At 35.6% G+C, this 10,429-nt stretch overlaps 1 long non-coding RNA gene across 1 annotated transcript; it reads right to left on the reverse strand.

Annotated features, from left to right (window-relative positions):
- Window positions 1–9,215: 9,215 nt before the first annotated feature.
- On the reverse strand, window positions 9,216–9,913 carry LOC140865461 (uncharacterized). Its single transcript, XR_012144601.1, has 3 exons — window positions 9,780–9,913; window positions 9,352–9,415; window positions 9,216–9,268 (listed from the first exon to the last, which is right to left on the reverse strand). It is a non-coding gene; the product is annotated as an uncharacterized lncRNA (long non-coding RNA).
- Between the last annotated feature and the right edge of the window lie 516 nt (window positions 9,914–10,429).

Below are 10,429 nucleotides of genomic sequence, written 5' to 3' on the forward strand. Positions count from 1 at the left end.
TATATTTGTATATAATATGTTCCACATGCAATGCGTGTGCTCCGTCGCGAGTATATATTATAATGCAAGAGTTCCCTATATTAACTATACGAGGAGAAATTAATTGTGTGATTTTGGATTTTCGTAAAACACCCATCGTATTATCAAATTAACTATATTTTTTTATATATTTTATTTTTATCTCCTACATGACAATTTAAAAGTTAATAATTTTATTTTAATTTTTTAAAAAAACACTTCATTTTTTATTCATTCTTTTTTATAGAACACAAAATAACGTGTATGTCATCGGTCATCCGCTAGTATATATTATGGTAAAACAAAAATTTCTATAAAACGGTCTCAAATGTCATTTTTTCAGACAGATTTCTTATATGAGTTATCCATTAAAAAATATTATTACATTTTATGCCAAAAATATTATTTATTATTATAAATATAAATAAAATTGACATATATAAAAAATGAGACCATCTCATCGGAAATATAATGCAATGCATGCATGTCGATATGTATAATAAATTCGCATATTCATGAAAACCGTGTAGGTTATATGACTGGCATTTTGTACAAGGACTCGTGTGTTGTTCGAGAAGGTAAAGCGTGGAATCTTCGCACATGGTGTGCACTCCACGTCTCAGCATGTAAATTGTGATTTTTCCATGGGGGAATTTGAGATAACATGAATTTTTCATCGGTTCCTGTTTTAGGAATTTGTTGTTCTAAATCCCTGACATAAGTCTGTTTTTTGTTACAACTCTCTATTTTGGTCTGTATACCAAAATGCCCCTAAAATGATTTAAACATCCAACGCTACCCCTCACTTTAATTTTCAAATAAAAAAAACCAGGAAACCGAGACGATCGGTAGTTTCCCTCCCTCCCCCAACTGATTCTTCTCGCAGAAAAGCAGTGATCTTTTGCGACAAGGTTTTGAGCTCAAAAAATGGCACTGATGACGAGACGAAGCAGACAGTCAAAAGATAAGTCAGTTGAAAGAGCTTGTGGAGTGAGGAAGTATAAGAAATCGAGCATTGTGAAGAAGGCGGAGAAATAAAAAAAATAGGTGAACCCTGTTTTTAATTTGTTAAATCGGCTGCTATATATGATTTGTCTTGAGTAACTGAGAAAATTGTTCGTTTAGAGAAATTATTTTGGTCCTCATTGTACGAATTAATCTTTAATATTTATGTGTTTCCATTATTTTTAGGGTTTTGTGACTCAAATGTGTTGCTACCGTTCTTGTTTGAATATATTTGTTGAAGCATTCGCATCATTATTCCTAATTTTTGTATTTAATTTTGACAGTTCCTCGGTTTAAATTAATTATCCCCAATTTTTATAGGGTTTTGTAAATTGTTTTTGAAGTATATCTTGGTAAATGAATGTTATATTGTTATGATGTTTTTGATTTATTGAATATATATTCAATAATGTTATATTGTTGAGGACAATTGACAAACTTCGGTACAGAATTTTCAATTGTTCCCAAATTTGAAGTTTTTGTTCTTTTTCATGCAATATTCCATTCTCTTATTTTTATAATAAATAAATCTTGTAATGATTTTGAAATATTAGAAATGGCCGAAGAAGAGGAAATATATAATGATTGTGAATTACTTTTGTTTAGAGCTTTTTTTATTATTGATATCAATCTTTACTATTTATTAAATTTTAGGATATATAGGAATAATTAATTGGTGTCTTGATCTGTTTTTTAAACTCTCACCTCACTCCTTCACATTTTCACGGTTCCAGGTTCCAATTTATAACTAATTCAATGTAGTGACTCGTACCCAAAATATGGTGATTAAGGGTTTAATGATAATTAAATTAAATAATTAGCTAAATGGGCAGTTTGGAAGCTATGTTTGGAGGATCGGAAGCTCCATTCCGATCGGATGGTTCGATTGGAGTTCGGACGCTCCGAACCCTGGCAGTCGGCTGAACACAATGATGCCAGCAATGATGTCAGAATAGTGATGTAAGGATGAAGTCACTGATGTGCGATCGGAGGCTTCAATATGCTGGCAGGACACGCGGCAGGCATGCACGGATCGGAGGCTCCAAAGTGCAGATCGAAGGCTTCGATCGAGCTCTATAAATAGATGGTCCGAGAGCTCATTTATTGCACCGATTTCCTATCATTTTCTCTTGCTTCTTAGTCCATATAATCGGTTCCTAGTCTTCTAGGCTATCACCGGGAGTTGACGAATCGTTCGAAAGGTAGCTGTGTCCAGGAGTTGGGACAATCGACATCAAATGACTGACAATGAACGAAAGTATAACTTTGGGCTCCTAAAAATAATAGGAGTATCTATTAGCTTAATTAAGACTTTTAGATCATTGATAGTGATATATGATAATATTAACTTGTAGGCTTGAAACCTAGAGCAGTGTACTAGGATTTTCCTATTATGATAGAGGTACGCAAGTACTGATCGAGATAGCCGGCGTGATATATGAACTTATGTGTTGTATTTGTATGTGCTTTATATTTTATGTTTTACTGCTTTAGAACATGCATGATTTTATAATAAACTGCATCTCATGAGAGCTGGGTCGAGTGTATGAGGAGGCTTAGCCCCCATAATTTTGTTTATCACTGTGAGACGCCGCGACGGTCAAGACTGATGTTTGAGTGATAAGGAAGTATACGAGTGCCCCGCGAAATCGCTCTCCAGCACGGTGTTGTATATTCATTGGCGCCCCTGAGCAGACTGTTTTACTAGAATTTTAAAGTCATTTTTATGCTTCATATCTGTTTATATATTATTTTTTCGTATTGAACGTAGTCGCTTACGCCCTTGTGTTTGTGTATCTTGGATACCGATGTGGCGGGCAGGTCTTATGCTCGACGGTGCGGGCGGTTCATTGCAGGAGTCAGATCAGGTGTCACAACAGCAGTGTGAGTGCTAGGGGTTAGGGTCAGGGATTTCATATCCTATTTCGATATGGTTGTATAAACGGGATTTATTACTAAAATTTAGATCGTCGGTTGTATTCCGCTAACTGGATTTGTTGTATTTACTTTTCGATGTTAAGCTTTCAATTAATTATTATGCATGCTCAATTAAATTTTGATTAGATAATAGATACGAGTTGGTTCGCTACATTCACATTTCTTATTTTCCTCCCTTACCCCAAACATATTCATTTTTTTATTTTTTTATTTTGAAATGTCTTTTTGAATTTTTTTTTTTCAACCCAAAACAAAAATTGTACTCAAATTTTCTTTAATTTATGGCGAATTTAGAACAACTATCATTTTTCTCATTGTCTTCATTAATATCTTGTATCGCACACACATTGCATATACTTATTTTCTAGAATTAATTAATTTTAAAAAATAAATATATATATATATATATATATATATATATATATATTTAAATATATATAAATATATATATATAATATTAATAATATAGAATTATATTTTTATACTAAATAATTAATATATTATCCATAATTTGATTGTATAATATTATTGGATTGAAATGATTTTATTTTATTATGATAGATTTAGTATAAAAATGTATGATTATAATATTTTTGGCTAATAATTATTAACTAATTACAAATTGATTATTTTTTATTTTTCGTATTTTTCAGTTAACAAATTTTTATTTTCATTTTCCCTTTTTTTTACAGAAATTATGCATGGAATTGTGGATTGAACACGGTTTGTAAGTACGTTCCTTGACTAGAAAAAGATGAAACAAGGTCAATTAGAGATTCATTCTCAATATGACTCAAAACCAAGGGGAAGCTATAGTACTGTCAGAAAGAAACAAGAAATTCAATGGGATCATGAAATAATCATTAAATATTAAAAGGCCAAAGACAGCGCTAGAATGAAACAAGAATTCAAATTGTGTGATGTAAAATGAACTAAAACAATGGACACGGGCAATACTATAAGCAAGCACAAACATAAATTACAACAGAACGATGAAAGAGGGGCATTGGAATCATGGAAAATATATGGGGTATATAATAGGCCTTCTACAATGCATCATGCCACAACACGTACAATCCAATAGACGTACAAAATGGGAATTAAAAAAAACATCTGGATGAACGGACACCTACTAATAAGCTAACAAATAAAGCAAAAAAAACCCCAATAAACCCATAAAAATCCCTAAATAAATACGAACAAAGAGTTAATACAATCATAACAATCTCAAAGGGACTTGTATAAAGAGTGCATTGTAATGTAATATCACAAGACAAAAAATCATAATACAAACTAGCTTTTCTTTTTTTTTTTTTTTACAAATTCATAGAAAATTAATTAACTTGTAAAAACATCTTGTACCTAAATTTTCCAGACGGGAACATATGGCAGAGGTGGACGACTTTCCCACCCAAATATGCGCTTTATTTCTCCAGTGCAAGCAAATATGATTCGCGACTCCATTATTTCCTCCTTTTCTTCTTCAGAGTCAATATCTTCTTCTTCTTTTTCTTCTTCTTCAGAAAATGCATGTGAAGCACCGGTGCAAACAAAATGTGGATTCCGTGAAATCGGGTCCTTCAAAACTATATACTTAGTCCAAGATTCCACAACCCCGTAATCCTTCATTATCCAAACACAAGAGAAATCCTCAATCTCAGCTGCACAAAGATGATCATTCAATATTCCCATAAGCGGTATAATCCACCCTATGATTTGCAAAGTGGGTGGTAGATGGATTATTCTACTCTTTTCTTCTTCAAGATCAAATGTATAAATAATATTAGTTGTTTGGTCGATAAATACGTCCCCCTGCCAGTGAAGCACTCCGTTAAAGACAACAGGATATTTGCAACGTGTGGAATAGATTTCGCAGTAGTCATCAATTTCGTGCTCCCTCCATCTACTATCAACTCCCACAGTGAAAACCTGTCCTTGAATTGTTGATCCAAAGAGAATTCTATCCCATTCTGGCATGAAGCTGAAAACCTTGCACTGGCCCGTATACTTGCAGCAACCAAATCCAAATTTCGTGCCATAATCCGAAACTTTTCTTTTATACACTAAGCATGTTTCCAGAATCTCTATGTAATCACACGTTAAAGGGTTGTATACGCAAACGTTTTCTTTATATCTATCGTCTGGTAATCGGGTTTTCACCAGGAAGCATAACAGGCCATTGCACGAGCCAACTATTTCCAGCATCTGGTCTTTGCTTGTGGAAAGACGTCGTTTCACGTTCAAGGATGTTTCAACAACTTCCTTTTCCTTTCCAGTTTCAATAAGACAGATCTCATCAGATCTTGAATCCAAATACAGACTGCATTTAAAGGGCTCCAAAGAATTATAGGCGTGGGCGAAATACGGGTCGGAGATGATATGATACCACGATTTGCAAACAAGCTTGCATGTGATGACTGATTTTAGGGGAAGTTTTACCAGAATACCAATCAATATTGAGTCGTGAAGATGATCCATCGATCGAAGAACAAATTTCTTGGGAAGATCCATGCCTGGAAAGATCAATTCACTACTGATTTTGGCTCTTGGTCTATCTATTAATAGAATACAAGGTAAAACTTTGAGATGGGAAAGAAAGAATCCTTCTTTCGGTAAAACTCTCATTAAATCTTTTAGATATGATAAGATTTGGATAACATTTTAAAGATCTCATTACTTTATTGTTATTCTTATTATTAATAATATTATTGTAAACAATCCTATTTCTATTGAGGTTTTAAAGTCTCTAATTTTTTTGACTACAAATTTCTTGGGAAGATCCATGCCTGGAAACGATTCGATTAGCATTCAAATTGCTAATTAAAGATACAAATTCACTAACCACTGGTAAGTCAGCCAGGTTCGGGCTAGCTTTCAAAACATCAACTGCATAAACAATAAATCCCTCCGCTCCTTTCTGCAAAAGTCGGGTCATGGATAATACAGAAATCAGAGGAATCTTAGCACGAGAACCCTTACCATAAAACTTCCATTCTCCAGCCATCTCAGGTCTGAACCTCACCACTTTCTGAAAACAGTCCACGGTAGCTCTGTACTTATTAGCATATCAATTCCGATAATGCAGTCAAAATCAGACAAACCAAGCACAATACAATCTATCTCTATTTCATTACCGTCGTACTTTAATAAACAATCCTTAACTGTCTGAATTGATATAAGACCTTTCCCCAAAGGAGAAGAGACAGATACAACAACAGGTAAAGATTCAGCAGGCAAAGCATGTAATGACACAAATCGTTCAGAGATAAATGTATGGGATGCATCTGTATCTATCAATACATAGGCAGGATAACCATAAAGAGAACAGTTACCTGCAATAACATCATTCGGTGCTCCATGTGCCTGTTCCTCTGTCAATGCAAAGACATGGGCCTGTTGTCTCGAAGGCTGGCTACCTGTCTGACTCCCTCCTGGCCTTGGTTGTTGCTGTGGGTGTGGTGGAAGGAATGGACAGATGAGGCTTGCCTCCCAGGTTGAGCCACTGATCCTGATAACTCTGAACCTCGTGACTGTCCGGAACCTTTCTGAGGACACACTCTCGCAAAATGTCCTGGCTGATGGCATATATGGCAACTCCCAAATACGCCTCGGCACTGATCAGTCGGATGACTTCCACCACAACTGTTACAAACCATGCCAGACTTCGGTTTTGACCCACTCGAACTCGAAAAACTGCTCCCAGATCTCTTAAACTGCTTTCCTCGAGCTTGCCAAAATTTCTTCTTGCCACTGCTACTGCCACCACTTTCAAACCGAGGAGGTTGTTGTGAGACTGAAGCTGAAGATTGTGGCTGTCTCAGAGGTTGAACAGAATACAAAGCTCCTCGCTGTTGTATCAAACCAGCTTCTGCTCCTTTGGCACTGTTCAAGGCATCAACAAATGTATTTGGTCGCCTTGTGTTCACCAAAGTAAATACCTCTGGATTCAGTCCATTAATGAACTGATCAGCCATAGCCTCATCACTGTCAGCAACGTGTGGAGCAAAACGTAGCAATGTAGAAAATTTTGCAACATAGTTTTCAATATTCAAATTTCCCTGCTTCAAATTAGCAAACTCTGCACCCTTATCTTTGCGGTAAGACACCGGAAAGTATCGTTGATAGAATTCAATTTTGAAGACTGTCCAGGTGAGTACTGTTCCTCTATGCTCCAGAGCCTTCTTAGTCGTGAACCACCAGCTCTTCGCAACCTCATGCAATTGGTGCCCAATCAGTCTGACTCTCCGCTCATCACCATAGTCGAGTGAATCAAACAAAATCTCCATATCATCAAGCCATCCTTCACATTCGACTGCATTCTCAGTACCCTTCAGTGTAGGCGGATGGTATGATTGAAAACGTTTGAGCAATGTTTCCATCGGAGTAGCTGACATATCATTCATATCTCGAGAAGTACTTCCCTGTTCATTACTCGGAATTTCAGTAGCTTGAGGCACTGTCGGAGGTACTACTGTTTGTTCTGGCAAAGGATGCACTGTCTGCTCTGGCCTAGGAGTAGGAACCTGTGGTATGAGAGGAGGTTGGTTTGGTCGTCGAGACATATCTGATTATCAAAAGGGTTAGGATACCAGAATCATCAAATCTATTTCAGTCCTCCTCTGATCATCTTACCTCTTATCAAGACTCGGTTCTGATTCAATCATAAATAAATAATCAAGGTATTCAGATAGCACATTCTTCCAATCGACTCAGATAATCATGTAGCATGTCGTAAACAACAGATCACATGTTTGTATCATGTCAGATAGTGCAATAAGCATGCATCTTTAATCATTATCAATCATACTTTCAAATAAAATAAATACAACATCATGTAATAAAATACTTGAAAGTAAAACATGCTAGCATTTATACCATGTAAGTCAAGCATGTAATAAATCATAGCATAATAAACAAGTAAGGAAGAAGACTCGATCTACCCCACTCGCTATCTATCTTAGTCCAGAACTGTCTTGCTCTGATACCACCTGTTGGGACGGCCGAGTTCTAATCTCTCATTAATCAAATGATCATAAATAACAAACAAGAATCAAAGTCTAAACAAAAAAAATTTTTTTTTTTTAGAATCAGAGCACCTCGCTCGATCGGTAAAAAGCTACCGATCGAGCGAGCACAAAGGCCCAACTCTCGGGTGCATTATGGCATCGCTCGATCGGTCATTTTCTACCGATCGAGCGAGCACAACTGCTCAAGTTTCTATCCAAGAAATAACAGCCTCGCTCGATCGGTAGGAATCACCCGATCGAGCGAGCACATTTCCAGAAGAAAAGATCAGAACTTTTGCTGTCAAACTATGTAATCTTCCTAGCATGTTCAAGTACTTCATGGCATAATTGAACACTAACAATTCAATCTTATAACCACAACTAACATATATCCTAAACAAGATATAGTTAAATAAGAACAAGATCATCATATACTTGAATAAAGTCTCATGCTAGAATTACATATCATACAAGAATCATCATGCTACATCATGTTTTCTTAAGGATTTACACATCTTTCCAAATCCTATATACATAAACAAGACAACAACTTATTATCAACAAATCATGGTACAAGTAGCTATAACATAATCATGTTTATGACATTCAACACTTTCATTGACAGCTCACTCAAACCATCTAACACTCGGATCATCACGTTATTCTTCTCATCCCTTGTCCTTCAAGTTCACTTTTGCCCGGTTCCACTCCCGCCTATTGCCATGACACATACAACACAACAATAGCCGGATAACTTCGGTGAGAAATACATTTCCCAGTAAAAGCAACTAAACATGCATATAAAACATATATCAAGCTCATGATATAAATAAAGACAATGCATGTTTTAAAACAAGGTTCATCTCTTATCTCGTCGGTTGGGATCCTGAGAAGAAGATATCATAGCTAACCACAGACTCTCCCAATCGAGGTGGGACTACTTATCTTACTTCTCTAGACTTTGAAGCCACTACATATGCATTTCAGACGCTAGGCTTTTTCAACCACCCAGGCCATACATATATAATAACTCAAATCGTCTATTCGAACTTTTCCGTTCATTTCAAAATCAAAGAATAAGTCTTTCAAGATGAATTCAATATATATCATCACAGGAGCATTCATTAACATCTAATACTCATTCAATAAATCATAGAAGAGCATAGAAAAGTAATTAAGTATATAAGTATGTGATTTAGGGAACTCGATACAAACCATCTCGAGTTATAATCCCATTCAAGTAGTAGTCCACTTTTACCTTTCAAATGTGATGTGTATGGTGTCTTCTAACTTGTCAAAATCTGAACCAACACAACAATCACAAGACTTGTATCAAAATCTGCACTTAAAACCATTCAAACTCCATTATTGAATAGCTTCAAACCTTGATCTTTCTTCTATCGGTTTCAGAGGCGATGTTCTCAAGCTCGATGTGTCCTGTTTATACACTGAAAACAGAGCATACAACCAAGGAAATATCAGCTACTATACACCTCAACAGCAGCTCGAGCACAAGCTAGCAAACCATTTCAAATCAAGAGTTTGACGGCATATCGGTATAAGCTCGGCAATCCCGAACGCAACTATAACAATATCAGTTGTATAGGATTCAAAACAAACATAATCCTCAACATATCAGCAGGTATAAATCAAATCATAGCTCAGAGATCATAAGAACATGATACAACAATCATTCCTCAACCCAACTTCAAGAAAACAAGGTATAGAAGCTCATCAACAACAATTCATAACCACATCTGATATCTGCCAGTTTCGACTTCTCAAACCATAATGAAAGAACAAAAAACTTACATCAAATTGAAGGTCTCATTTCAAGGATTCCAGAACATCTTTCGGAATCGAAATCGGATACCCGAATCCAAAGATATCTCAATTTGAAGATGAAGAAAATGGTTGGAGTTCTTTGTTCTTGCCTCACGGTTCTTGCCTCTGAAAATCTAATGAAATATGTGTTATATCACACGTGTATGCTGAGTATTCACTTTCAAATTCTGATAACTTCAATAATAATTGCACTTTAGCCCCTTAACTATTCAAAAATTGCAATTTGGTCCTCAACTTCCTATTTCATTCAATTTCAATCCTAATCAATTTAAGAATATTAGAATTTAAATCAAAACTCCAAATATTCCCAAATTAATTATTCTTGGATTAAAATTAAATAATACCGGGCGTTACATCGGAGCTTGAATTTTTTTACAAAGCTAGAAGACCGTGGAGTAAGAATGAAGAAGAAGATTAATGATAGCAGAAATGGGGGAAGGAAACGTGAAGGAGATGCTAAGTCAAGGGAACAATTACATTAATTAGTAGGGATGGTGTGGATAAACGTTGCTATCAATAATAATACATATCATGTGTTGATTGCTTAAAACGCAGTCACAAAAACACGTCTCGACTTGTCTGATAAAAATAATAATATATTTTGACTCGTTTAACAA

Source organism: Henckelia pumila, chromosome 1, assembly GCF_033568475.1.
Source record: "Henckelia pumila isolate YLH828 chromosome 1, ASM3356847v2, whole genome shotgun sequence".
Lineage (NCBI taxonomy): Eukaryota > Viridiplantae > Streptophyta > Magnoliopsida > Lamiales > Gesneriaceae > Henckelia > Henckelia pumila.